Consider the following 12,287-nt stretch of genomic DNA (forward strand, 5'->3'; position numbering starts at 1 on the left):
TCCCCCTCAGCAGTGGCACCCTCAAAATTATTTGTGCAACTACTCTGCAAGGTAGAGTTAGGCTAAGAGTGACTGAATGGCCTGGTGTTCCCTGAGCTTCAGAACAGAGCAAGGATTGGAAAGTGGGCGTCACAACTCCTTGACCAACGCTCTAATGTTGGAAACCACAAACAGGAGCTGGTGCTTAGGTGTGTGGGCAGAGCCTGGTGGAATCTCAGATGCCACAGAACAAGGAGCTTACAACAAGGAACATACAAATCTGCCTCGCTTGTGCACGTCACGGGGTCAAAAAGGATATGCTGGAGCTGGAAAGGTTTCAGAAAAGGGCGGCCAAAGATGATCGAGGAGATGGAGCGATTCCCAAATGAGGAAAGGTTGCAGTGGTTAGGACCTTTTACTTTAGAGGAAAGGAGAGTAAGAGGAGACATGATTGGAGTTTATAATAAACGATGCACAGCATGGGGAAAGCACACAGAGAGAAGTTTCCCTGTCTCTTTCGTAATGTTAGAACTACTGGGCATCCGATGGAGCTGAATCCTGGAAGGACAGATAAGAGAAAGTCCTTTTTCACACAGTGCAAAGCCCAACTGCGTAACTCCCTCCAGCAGGAGGCAGTGGGGGCTACCAACCTGGATTATTTTTAAAAGGGGACTGAGACAATTCATGGGGGTGGCGGAAGGCGATGGGTGGCTACTAGCCATGTTTGCTCTGCTCTGACAGTCAGAGGAAGAAATGCTTCTTCTTCTTCTTTTGTAAAAAAAAAAACACTTTTATTTAATCCATTTAAAGTAGCACAGCTCTTCTGCCAACAGGGGAGAAAAGTAGGCATACAGTTTGAAAATTCAGTCAGCCCATTCCATCCCCTATGCTAAATAAGCTATATTGAAAGGGTCAGAAATCATTTGATTTTTTAAAAATCCATTTATCAGATGATCATTAGCCCAAGTCTTCTCTGGTTTAGATTACGCTGAAGTTCATCCTAAAGTGCCCCTCTTGGTTGGACATAATCAGCAATCATGCAATAGTTCATTCCTCAACTACTCAATCTGTGGAACTGCCATCCTGATTTGGAAATCGTTGTCTCCCTTTGAGATTCTCCCTTTGCTTCATCAGCATCAGATATTCTACACATCTAGATCTCCAACATACCTGAAGGACATAATATGTTTTCTTCTGATGCCATCTGAATCTTGCCCGTTACCAGAACCCTGATGCGATCTTAACAAACAATAAGTTCTGAATAGTTGCTGGAAACCACAGAAGGGGAGAAATGTTTCTATTGTGCTTATTTTCTGTTCCCTGGTTTCAGTTTCAGGTTAAGTATGGACCTCTGGAACGAATTAAGTACTTAACCTGACGTACCACTGTACTGCTAGTCTGCCATGCATGCATGCAGCTGACACTTGCCACACAATGTACACTCTGCAGAGGCTCAGAGACACTCTCTACTATGACTTCATATGACTCAGGACTAAGGCTGACAATACAAGCAGGTTATTGGCCTGGGTCCAGCTAAGCCTACGGAGATAATGCATGCAAATCGTCTGCAATTCTCCGAACAGCTTTGCTATCCTTGCCACCATCCACAAGCTGATTTTAGGCGAGGTGTTGCCTATGAGCCTCAAGTGAGCACCTGTGAAGGCAGAAACACACACATGAATCTTGTGCTGTTTGCTTCAAGGAATGCTAGGAGGAGGAGATGGAGGGCTGTGGAGCAGCCTGTGCAATAATAATCTGCAAACAGTAAAAGAGCTTCCTTGCCAAGCTGGCCAGGTCAGTTAAATTTTGCATGCCGAGTAAATACTGTAATCATAGCAGCCTATCAAAGAAAAGGCAGTCACCAAACCTGACAGAAACCACACACACAAACAAACAAGCACACAGTTTGCTTTTTACATACAAAAGAATCCCCATGTAGATAACACTTGTGCCTGTTTGACACAGAGCTACCAAATTTTTATAGGCAGAAGTTCCTGTACCAGGTTGACAAAGCCTGCTGTAAAACATAGCCTATAAAGTAAGATCCCAAAGAATCGTAGAGTTGGGAGGGATCTCCAAGGGTCATCTAGTCCAACACCCTGCAATGCAGGAATCAGTGCAGAAACTATCTAAATAATAATAATAATAATAATAATAATAATAATAATAATTTATTATTTATACTCTGCCGATCTGGCTGGGCTTCTCCAGCCACTCTGAGCAGCTTCCAACAAAATACTAAAATACAGTAATGCATCAAACATTAAAATCTTCCCTGAACAGGGCTGCCTTCAGATGTCTTCTAAAAGTCTGGTAGTTGTTGTTCTCATGGACATCTGGTGGGAGGGTGTTCCACAGGGCGGGTGCCACCACCGAGAAGGCCCTCTGCCTGGTTCCCTGTAGCTTGGCTTCTCGCAGTGAGGGAACCACCAGAAGGCCCTTGGTGCTGGACCTCAGTGTCCGGGCAGAACGATGGGGGCGGAGATGCTCCTTCAGGTATACAGTCATACCTCGGGTTAAATATGCTTCGGGTTGAGCATTTTTGGGGTTGCACTCCGCAGCACTTACTTCCAGGTTTTGCCGCTCACGCACACGCTCAAAATGACGTATGCGCATGCGCGGAAGCAGCAAATCGCAACCTGGGCACACGCACAGACACGGGTTGTGTTCACTTCAGGATGCAAACAGAGCTCCGGAACAGATCCCGTTCACATCCAGAGGTTCCACTGTACTGGACCGAAGCCATTTAGGGCTTTAAAGGTCAGCACCGACACTTTGAATTGTGCTCGGAAACGTACTATATATCTCTATAGAGATAGTTCATAACTACAAGGAGAGTCAAGCTACAAGGAGAGTTCCTTAGGACTGAGAATGAATGGGACATTATGGAATTTTTTTGGGGGGGGGACTAGGAAGCATACAGGGGGGCAATGATAGCCTTCCCTCAGCCATGCATGGACCCCAAAGGCCTAAGATAAGCATCATTCCTTCTGCCAAATAGGTATAACAAGCACAGTTCCCCCTTCATGGGGTCACTCTGAAGATTCCAGCATCAAACCAGCAAGGTTTTGGAGGTCTTACCCAGAGCATCACAAGACACTGAACTGACTTGTAAAATTCTAATAAAAGCTGTGTCACTTTTATCCAAGTCTGTGATGCTTGCAATTGGGGGGGGGGGTTGAGGGGGGGGGGAGAGCAGCTGGCTGACTCTCGCTTTTCCTCCCTTAAAAAAAAAAAAATTCACATCCTCTGATTTTCTGGCTGCTTGCTTTGTACACCGAGCCAAGAAACAGGAGGAATAACAGAAACATGTCAACAAATTGACACCTCAGAAGGCAGGAAGCGCCTCCTCCACTTTCCCACCACAAACTTTCAAAGCAAAGACTAGAAGCCAGAGTGGTTATCTCAGCAGCTGCTGGAAATCTGCTTAGTTCTCTTATCATCTAACTCAGTTTCTCACCAGCCGGGAATAATTAAGAAGCGAAAGTGAAAAAAAGGGTAAGGAACGGAACATCCACCTTCTTTCCATAGCAGCAGCCAGGAGAGCGAGAGACAGAGACATGGCAAGATGACCGCATTTTGTTTCAACGCTCAGCGCCTAGGGACATTTCCCAGCTCATGAGCGATGCTAACAAAATGGTCTGCTTTTTAATATAATATTAAGAACCAAGGGAGGTTGCCTCATAAACAAGTCAGCCCCTGATCCATTGAGCTTAGCAGGGTCAACACTGATCAGTAGCAGCGCTCCAGGGTGGCAGCTTTCCCAGCCCTACCAGGTGTGGGGAGGTGCTAGGGTGGCGTGGGAATTGAGCTTGTGACCTTCAGCAAACAGAGCAGGTGCTCAGATATTAAGTTTTAGCCTGCTCCTTAAAAAATTAAGCACCATTCTAGTCCTTGTCTCTTAATACAAGGTGGTTTAATGTCCGAAGCCTTACACCATTCCACCCAACTCAGTATTGGCTACCCAGACTGGCAGTGGCTCTCCTAACCCCACCTGGACTGGAGAGGTGGGAAGCTGAACCCAGGACCTTCTGCATGCAAAGCAGGTGCTCTACCCCGGAGTCACAGCCCTCCCCCCAGCTACACCCCCCTTTTTGGGAGGGAGGGTCTGCAGTGCTTTGTTGCATTATCAAGGCCAGTGTGAAGCATCAGGCAGAGAGCACAGAGGCTAGGCCAGGAGGTTCTGGGTTCAAATCTTCATTGAACATTCGGGGCAACTTTCTCGAGGTAGTCTCAGCCTAGCCATTTCAGGGCACCATTGTTTTGTTTGTTACACAAATGCAGGGATTTGCACCTTTCGCTGGCGTGTTGAATTTTTCAACTTTCGAACTACAAAAATGAGAGATGCTAAAAAGTTGCAACATGACTTGGGAATTCAAAAGATATTTTGGTTAAATTGATATAATTTAGTTTCGCTTAGTAAGTAAATTGTGTATAAAACTGCAAAGAAATCATTAAAAATGACTGCCAAGTACTTGCAGTTATAATAATAATAACAACAACAATAACAATAATTTATTATCCTTTATCATTACCATTTGGCATTTTATACGTTGTGTGTTGTTTCTCCATTTGATCTTTTTACATGGTTTTATATGCATTGTGGTATTTTAAGCATTGTGAATTGCTGTTATTTTTATTGATTACAGTTTAGTAATTATTTATTAAGAGCGAATTTCTGTTTAATTATTATTTGCTGATATTAAATTTTATTGTGTACTATTATATTCTAATGGATTATTGAATATTACTTTTTTGATACATTGTTTATTTGAAAGTTATGTTATTATGGCTTTTTGTACTGAATCAGATTGTTATAAGGTGTGTGATCTTTGTTATTTCTTCAGCTTGTAAACTGCCTTGTGTATAGTAATACAGAAAGGCAGTATACTAATTAAAAGTGAAATGAAATGAAATTTTCAGGTGGTAAAATAAAAATTATTTGGTTTTCTGAAAGCAGTTTATGTGTTTCCTCATCAGACGTAGACTTGCCAAGTTACCGTAAATGTTGTCCAGTCACAAAAATAATAGCAGATTTGAATTCCTCACACCCAAAAATATATTGTTAAGACTAATCACTTAAGAAATTAGCAAAAATTGCATTTTATTCCCGTAAAATGATATGCCCTATCTGGGCAGCATGCATGCTTCTCGAACCCCACTTTTATCCACCCAGCAACCCTCTGAGGTTGGCCCATCATAGCTAAGTGGGGATTTGAACCCTTGCCAACCCCAGTTTGGCAATTTACAAAGAAAGTCACTGAGGGAGGACGGCCAAAGACGGGTGGAATAACCAGCAGCAACTTCAAACACAGAGAAGTTGTTTCCTCTTTCCAAAACTGCATTCCAGCCCGAGCTCCCAAACAGCCTGCACAGAACTCCTTGCACTAGATGCAAGTAAAATAAGTGGTGTGGTGTAATGGCTAGAACAGCCTTCCTCAGCCTTCATGCTGGCTGGGGTCTGTGGGAGTTACAAGCTGAATTCACATGGTAGTTTCCTCCATTTTCCAGATGTTTCCCTGTTAATTTTCCAAGTTAGATTTGAAGCTTACACGTGACGTGAAAACCACTTTCTGAACGCCACTGGAATACTGCGCAAGTTTACTGCTCATTTATTTCTGTGTCATTTGCTTCCAGAAAAAAATATCCATTTGCAAACAATACAGAAATCTATTAGTTATTTCTTGCACTTTTATCCCACCTTTTCTTCCAAGGAGCTCAAGATAGTGAACATAGTTCTCTGTCTCCCCATCTTTAAACCCTCACAACAACTCTGAGGTAGGCGGTGTTTGAAACTCCCATTGTTCAAGGCACGTTTTGCAACAGGGAATTTAATAAATGCGAGCAGTTTCTGAGCTCTGGGTGCAATACTGTGCCTAAGATTTCAGATTAAAATTGCCACTGATACTCGGAAGTAAATCCCAACCATGTTCAATGGGGCTTCCTCACAAGTAAAATGTGCATGGATTGGGGGCCTGAAAACTTTTTTTTCTTTTCAACCCAACATGTTTTGTTTAGGTTTTAGTTACCTTGTTTAATATACTTTTAATATATAATGTGCTTTTAATTTGAAATATACAAGCCAGTTAGTTTTTGACAGTTTAAGTCAGTGATGGCCAAACTTGGCCCTCCAGCTGTTTTGGGACTACAATTCCCATCATCCCTGACCACTGGTCCTGTTAGCTAGGGATGATGGGAGTTGTAGTCCCAAAACAGCTGGAGGGCCAAGTTTGGCCATCACTGGTTTAAGTAGTGCTTGTTAAAGTGTTATCTACCTCAGACTCTCACAGAGATGCTTAAAATCAAAACAAATTTTGGAGTGGGACCTTTGAAGGACACTTAAGTCCTAGGTTTGCAAACTGGACACTCAAGGTGGTGTCTCTGCCATCAGTTTTGTAGGCCTTTAATATGTGTTAACTGTGGTGCCAAAAAGATCTATTTATATGAAGGAAAGGAGTTTTTAGGGAGAATCCAGGGCTTGTCTGCAGAGTGGAAATAAAGATGGTCTTTTTTCTGCCTCCCCACTTCCAGCCATTCTCTGAAGAATGGAGAAGAGATCCTCTTAAGAATATTAGGGGGGGGGAGTTGGGAGGGGAAGCATGACTTTGTTTTTTGCATTCTTCAGATGAGGACTAGACCATGTGAAAAATGATCGTAATATTCTAGCTGCAGTTCACTCATTTTCAGCTTAGTATTCTTGTTATTAAAAAACGACGCCTAGACATTCCGTTGCTGTGCACAACAACCTAGGTTTGAGGTGCCATTCAGCTCCTAGCTTTCATATATCAGTTTCTAAGACTGAGAGGGGGGGGGGTCAGGATGGAAGGCTGTGCCTGGCCCAAGGTCACCCAGTGAGCTCCAGGGCTGAGCCCCCACTTGAACCTCCCAGGTCCTAGTCTCCAACCCTTTAACCACTGCACCACCACTGGCTCAAAGAGAGATAAACTTGCACATTATTTGGCAGGCATTCCAAAAAGGTGCTTCTGTGTCCTAGGGAAAGCTAAGCTATAATGCAGGAATTGAGAGGTAGGGGAATGGAGGGGAAATGAAATAAGAGGGTATGAACACAGTCACAGTCTGAAACATCTGGAGGGAACCACGTTGGAGAAGTCTGGTGTTAAATGTTGAGCTATGCAATTATGCTATTACTGCTCAAACAAGGAGCTGATAGTGGGCTGGGGCTGTTTTTTTTTGGGGGGGGGCTACCTCACCGGATTGTTGTGAGGATATAAAAGGGACCCCCGTGAGCTCATCCAGTGCTGGATTTACGTATAAACTAAACAAGCTCTAGCTTAGGGCCCCACTCTCTTGGCCCCCCCAGATTCACTATTAATATACTTCTTCTTAATTGTATTTCAGTTCAACAATTACTTTGATAAAATACATATTTTGTTACGTGCAAACGGCTTGAGATACCTATTAGGTCCATCAATTCCCATATAGCATATATTCAACACCAAAAACAGCGACCATTCGTTGTTGACAAAGGACAGCTGGACAAATAAAGGGCCCCATTACCTTCAGGAGCTCAGGGCCTCATCAAACCTAAAAACGGCCCTGCCCCATGTCACAAACAACCACTCCAGGAACTACGTTTACTCAGGAGTAGGCAACCACCCCGCTGCATCCCACGGAGCTGGAGTGTTCCCTCAGGAGGAAGCGCGTGCAACATCTGCCGCCGCTTCCAAGCGCGCCATCCAGCGCTGTACGGGTTGTTGCTCCCGAGCAAGCCCGCACCTGATTCTAGCACGCCAACGCCCACTTACTCTGGAGCAAGTCCCCCACCCCCACCCCGCGTGCAAGAGAGCTTGCTGCCAGGACGCCTTGCCGCCGGGCAGAGCCAGCGCCGCCGCCTTCCCTGGGCCTGATTCCCGATGGAAGGAAACGCACGATCGCCGCTGAGCCATCTCCCCATTACAAGCTCTGAATCGCGCTTGCAACCAGAACCCCCGAGGGGCTTGCTCACGAACAAACGAGGCGGGCGTTCATTTGATCCGGCCGTGTCGCAGCGCCCCTACCTTGGCAGCAGTCTCCGCCACTTGCGGGTCTCCTCGGAGGAGGAGGCGCCACGCCGAAAGCCCCACAGAGCAGTGTCTGGCGCTGGCCACCATCGCTCCCCAGCCTGCCTAGGCTCGGGGAGTGGAGCGGAGCGGGCGCTGCTCCTCTTCCTTCTGTTCCAGGCCCCAATCCTCCCGGGGGTTCGACCTAGCAGCAGCAGCAAAGGCGGACTCAGCCCGGGCGCAATCCAGCCTCCTTCTCTCGGCTGGCTCGTTCCGCGGGAAGGGAGGAGACAAAGGCGAGCCCGACCCGGCCCGGCCCGGCCCCTCGCTTGCGCTGCCGGCCCGCCCTCCTCCTCGCTTCCCTTCCTTTGGGAATCGGGAAATAGGAGGAGAGAACAGATCGTGCATGTACTCAAAACTACGGCGCGGCTTCCCCTCGCGCCGAATTGATTGCACACCGAATAGACTCTCGCCTCTTTCTGCTTTCCCAGCGGCTTGAGCAACAGCAAAGTCTGGATCGAGAGGGTTTTTGGAGATGCTTAGAGACGCCCTTCTCTTGGCTTTGACCTGGTTGCCGGTGGTCTACAGGGCCAAGTTCAAACAGATTTTGTTATCCAGAGGCCACTGTGCAAAGTCACATCTAAACCGGCTGGCACATCTGCCAAAGCCCAGCCTAGGGTGCAGGATACCGTATTAGCAAGATCGTATGTTCTCTCCATGAAGGGATGTGACTACTGGGGAGATGGTAAAAAGACCTGACCCAAGCAGAGAGAGGCTGTGGCTTTCTCAGGTCCTTATGGGCGGATTTCAGACAGATTATACAGCATCCCCTCTTAAACTAGCCTTCTTCCCCAGCACAGAGAGATTGGCAGGTCTGTGTCTCCTTAGAGGCTTCCATGCTTTGCCTTTGAAGCTCCAGTCTGCAAGGCAATCTCTGTCTAAATCGGATGGTCTGAGGTTGGTTGCCAATAGCCTGCACTGTATTGTCCATTAGCCTTGCTGGAAAATACAGTATTTGGGGACTCAATTATTGCCAAAGCAAATCAGGGAGGGGGAGGCAATGCTTACAGGTGCCTAAAATAATCATAGAACTGTGGAGTTGGGAGGGACCATGGGGGTCATCTAGTCCAACCTCTTTTTGCCCAACGTGGAGCTCGAACCCATGACCCCAAGATTAAGAGTCTCATGCTCTACCGACTTTCCAGTCCTCTTTTAAAGCTGTCCACGGATGTGGCCATCACTGCCTCTTGTGGTAGTGAGTACCATAGTTTAACTACGTGCTGCATGCCAAAGGACTTTATCTGTCCTTAATCTTCCAACATTTTTTCACGCTGCACGAAGAAGTCCCTCATAACAAAAATATGATCTGAAACAAACAGAATTGGCATATATGTGTGTGTGTGTGTTTGACTTGAAGGGCAGTCCAGAAACAAAAGCCTTTTTCCACCCTGAATAATTGGGTGCACTCTTCCCACCTTGGATCAAATCTATGCTTCCAGGTGTCATAAGAAACCTGCAGAAATAGTGCAGGATAGTGCGCACCCTGGAAATGATCTCTTCCAGCTTCTGCCTTCTGGAAGGAGGTACAGGGTTATCAAGACTAGGACTAGCCGCCTGAGAAACAGCTTCTATCCAAATGTGATTTTGGTTTTAAACACAGTGTAAGGAGTCTCTATGGGAGTATATTGTACAGTGGTACCTCGGGTTACATACGCTTCAGGTTACAGACTCCGCTAACCCAGAAATAGTGCTTCAAGTTAAGAACTTTGCTTCAGGATGAGAACAGAAATCGTGCTCTGGCAGCACAGCAGGTGGAGGAGGCCCCATTAGCTAAAGTGATGCTTCAGGTTAAGAACACTTTCAGGTTAAGAACGGACCTCTGGAACGAATTAAGTACTTAACCTGGGGTACCACTGTATTTTAAAATGGGGTATCAGAGTTTTTAGGGGGCTAACCAGGCTGGGATAGCTGGGATAGCAGGCTTGTTGGGTTTTGAATGTTTTATGTAGATTTTTCAATTTCGTTGTTCTGTATGGGACAAGGACAATAAAGATTAACGTATCGAACACTTTAGAAGAAGAAGACAAGAACACAGCAACACTTGGGAGCTCAGCATCCTTTACCATCTCTGGAGTGAAACAGCAAAGCACTTCTGCCCATCCCCTTCCCCACAAGTCTGCTTTCAAAAGCAAGCAGATAACATGCCCGAGACAATGACAGATTTTCATTCTGCCTGCCAACAGACCCCTCCCCCCCCTCCCCGCAGCAGTCAGGACTGAGTTTGTTCAAATTCTGCCTTCCTTGTGTTTATCGAGACTGCTGGAAGAGAGCAGACACCAATATGCAATTAATTGGCAACTGGTGAGAGCAGATTGCCGGAAGGAAAACCGAGGGGGCGAGGCATCGTGGCATCTGTGAAGTGGCTGAGAGTGGCAGATATAGAACACAGCAGCCTCGGTGGTGGGGTTTCAACACAAACACACCCCGCCCCATTTTTTCTAAAAAAAGGATTTTGTTTGTGGAGGTGGACTCCCTCACCAATAGACAGAAATTGACAGAGATATACTAGTTGTTAGAAAACACAGGAGGGGAGATTGCTCCTATGTTCAGGTTCTGCTTGTGGGTTTCCCATTGACACACCTGGCTGGCCACACTGAGAAGAGGACGCTGGACTTGATGGACCATTGGCCTGATCCAGCCTCAGGGCTCTTCCTGTGTTCTTATATTCTTAAATGCGCACCATTTTGGAAGTACCCTCTGGCTTCTCAAGACTTTTATTACCTCTCCACCCCACCCTTCACCCCCAGACCGCACCTGCTGAATGCAGTGGAGAAGATTATCTTTGGAAAGTACTCTTGGAAACGAAGAGTTTACAGAGAATAGTTACCGCTGGTGCCATGGAGTGTTCCTGTGGGAGGCAGCTCCTGGCACCTGCTGGGCTGCATACCTTGCTTCAACAAAAACGATTGAGGTGGGGGAGATGAGCTTTTGGGAAGCAGGCCCAGCTTAAAACCTTGAGATAAGGTGCTCAGGCTCAGGCAGCAAGCGGTGAGTTAGTGTTTGGTGGCGCTGTGTGAGGCACAAACCTGCGTGAAATGATAATGGGAGGCTGCTAAGAGCCCTGCTGAACCTTCCCAGGTGGGAGGGTAGCAGTTGCTTCTCTGTATGATATACCTCACATTTGGTGTGATATTCCAGAAACCAGCAGTGGGGAATCTCTATCTGGCTGGCCCTTGCAAAATCTTTCCAGGCTACACACCTCCCTGGCTCTGCCGCATGCCCTCCTTCAGCCTCATCACAAAATTTGGAGACAGGTGGATGGAGATCGTCCACCTGGGAAGGGAGCCCATCTAGGAGAAGGAAAAAACTGGTCCTCAACCTCTGCTGCTTTGCAGGACATCTTTGGGAGAAGAAAAGGCTAAGGAGAAGGGAAGCTTTCAATGTTTGATGCATTACGGTACAGTGGTACCTCGGGTTAAATACTTAATTCGTTCTGGAGGTCCGTTCTTAACCTGAAACTGTTCTTAACCTGAAGCACCACTTTAGCTAATGGGGCCTCCTGCTGCCGCGCTGCCGGAGCACGATTTCTGTTCTCGTCCTGAAGCAAAGTTCTTCACCCGAGGTACTATTTCTGGGTTAGCGGAGTCTGTAACCTGAAGCGTATGTAACCTGAAGCGTATGTAACCCGAGGTACCACTGTATTTTAATATTTTGTTGGAAGCCACCCAGAGTGGCAGGGAAGACCAGCCAGATGGGCGGGGTATAAATAAATAATAATTATTATTATTATTATTATTATTATTATTATTATTATTATTATACACAAATCTGGAGCAGAGTCCCCAAGATGGCGCCTTGTATGTCTCCTTCCAGCCAAGCTGGTGCCAAACGTCTTGCTCTGCTCTCCTTTGCACCACATCAGTGTGGGCAAAAGGAGGGTCTTGTTGTCTGCGCAGCCCAGGACCTCCAGACACGCTGCCCAGACTTGTGCCCCTGGTAGGTCACTTGGTTGCTGCTAACACAGCAGATTGGCTTCACTCCCAGATACACACTCCATTGCTTCTCGAGGCAGTTGGATGCCAACAAAAGAAAGAAGGCTGTCATTCGGCTATGTCCTTAACCAAATTCCTCCCCTCACACTCCTGATGTCCTGCATATCGCAGAACAGAAAAACTGAAAGGTTAGGGAATAGGTTGGTGGGTGGAAAGGAGGACCCATTCCACGAGCCTTCCCCACAAACTGACCACACCCTGCCAGGCCATCCCACGTCCCAAAAATAATTCCCAGAAGGCAGTCGAGGAAGGCTGC

The 12,287-nt window shown here is 46.5% G+C and overlaps 1 protein-coding gene across 8 annotated transcripts in view; it reads right to left on the reverse strand.

The window, feature by feature from the left end:
* The window catches only part of DAB2IP (DAB2 interacting protein), a 305,802-nt gene that overhangs the window by 88,620 nt on the left and 204,895 nt on the right, over positions 1-12,287 (reverse strand). Inside the window, exon 1 of one of the 8 annotated variants that reach the window (XM_081896341.1) lies at positions 7,998-8,268. The exons of the other annotated variants lie outside the window; for them this stretch is intronic. The gene's annotated coding sequence lies outside the window, so the exon portion shown is untranslated. Of the gene's footprint in view, positions 1-7,997; positions 8,269-12,287 lie in introns of those variants that run through there. 8 annotated transcript variants of the gene reach the window in all.

This window comes from Podarcis melisellensis (assembly GCF_964234715.1).
Source record: "Podarcis melisellensis genome assembly, chromosome: Z".
NCBI lineage: Eukaryota > Metazoa > Chordata > Lepidosauria > Squamata > Lacertidae > Podarcis > Podarcis melisellensis.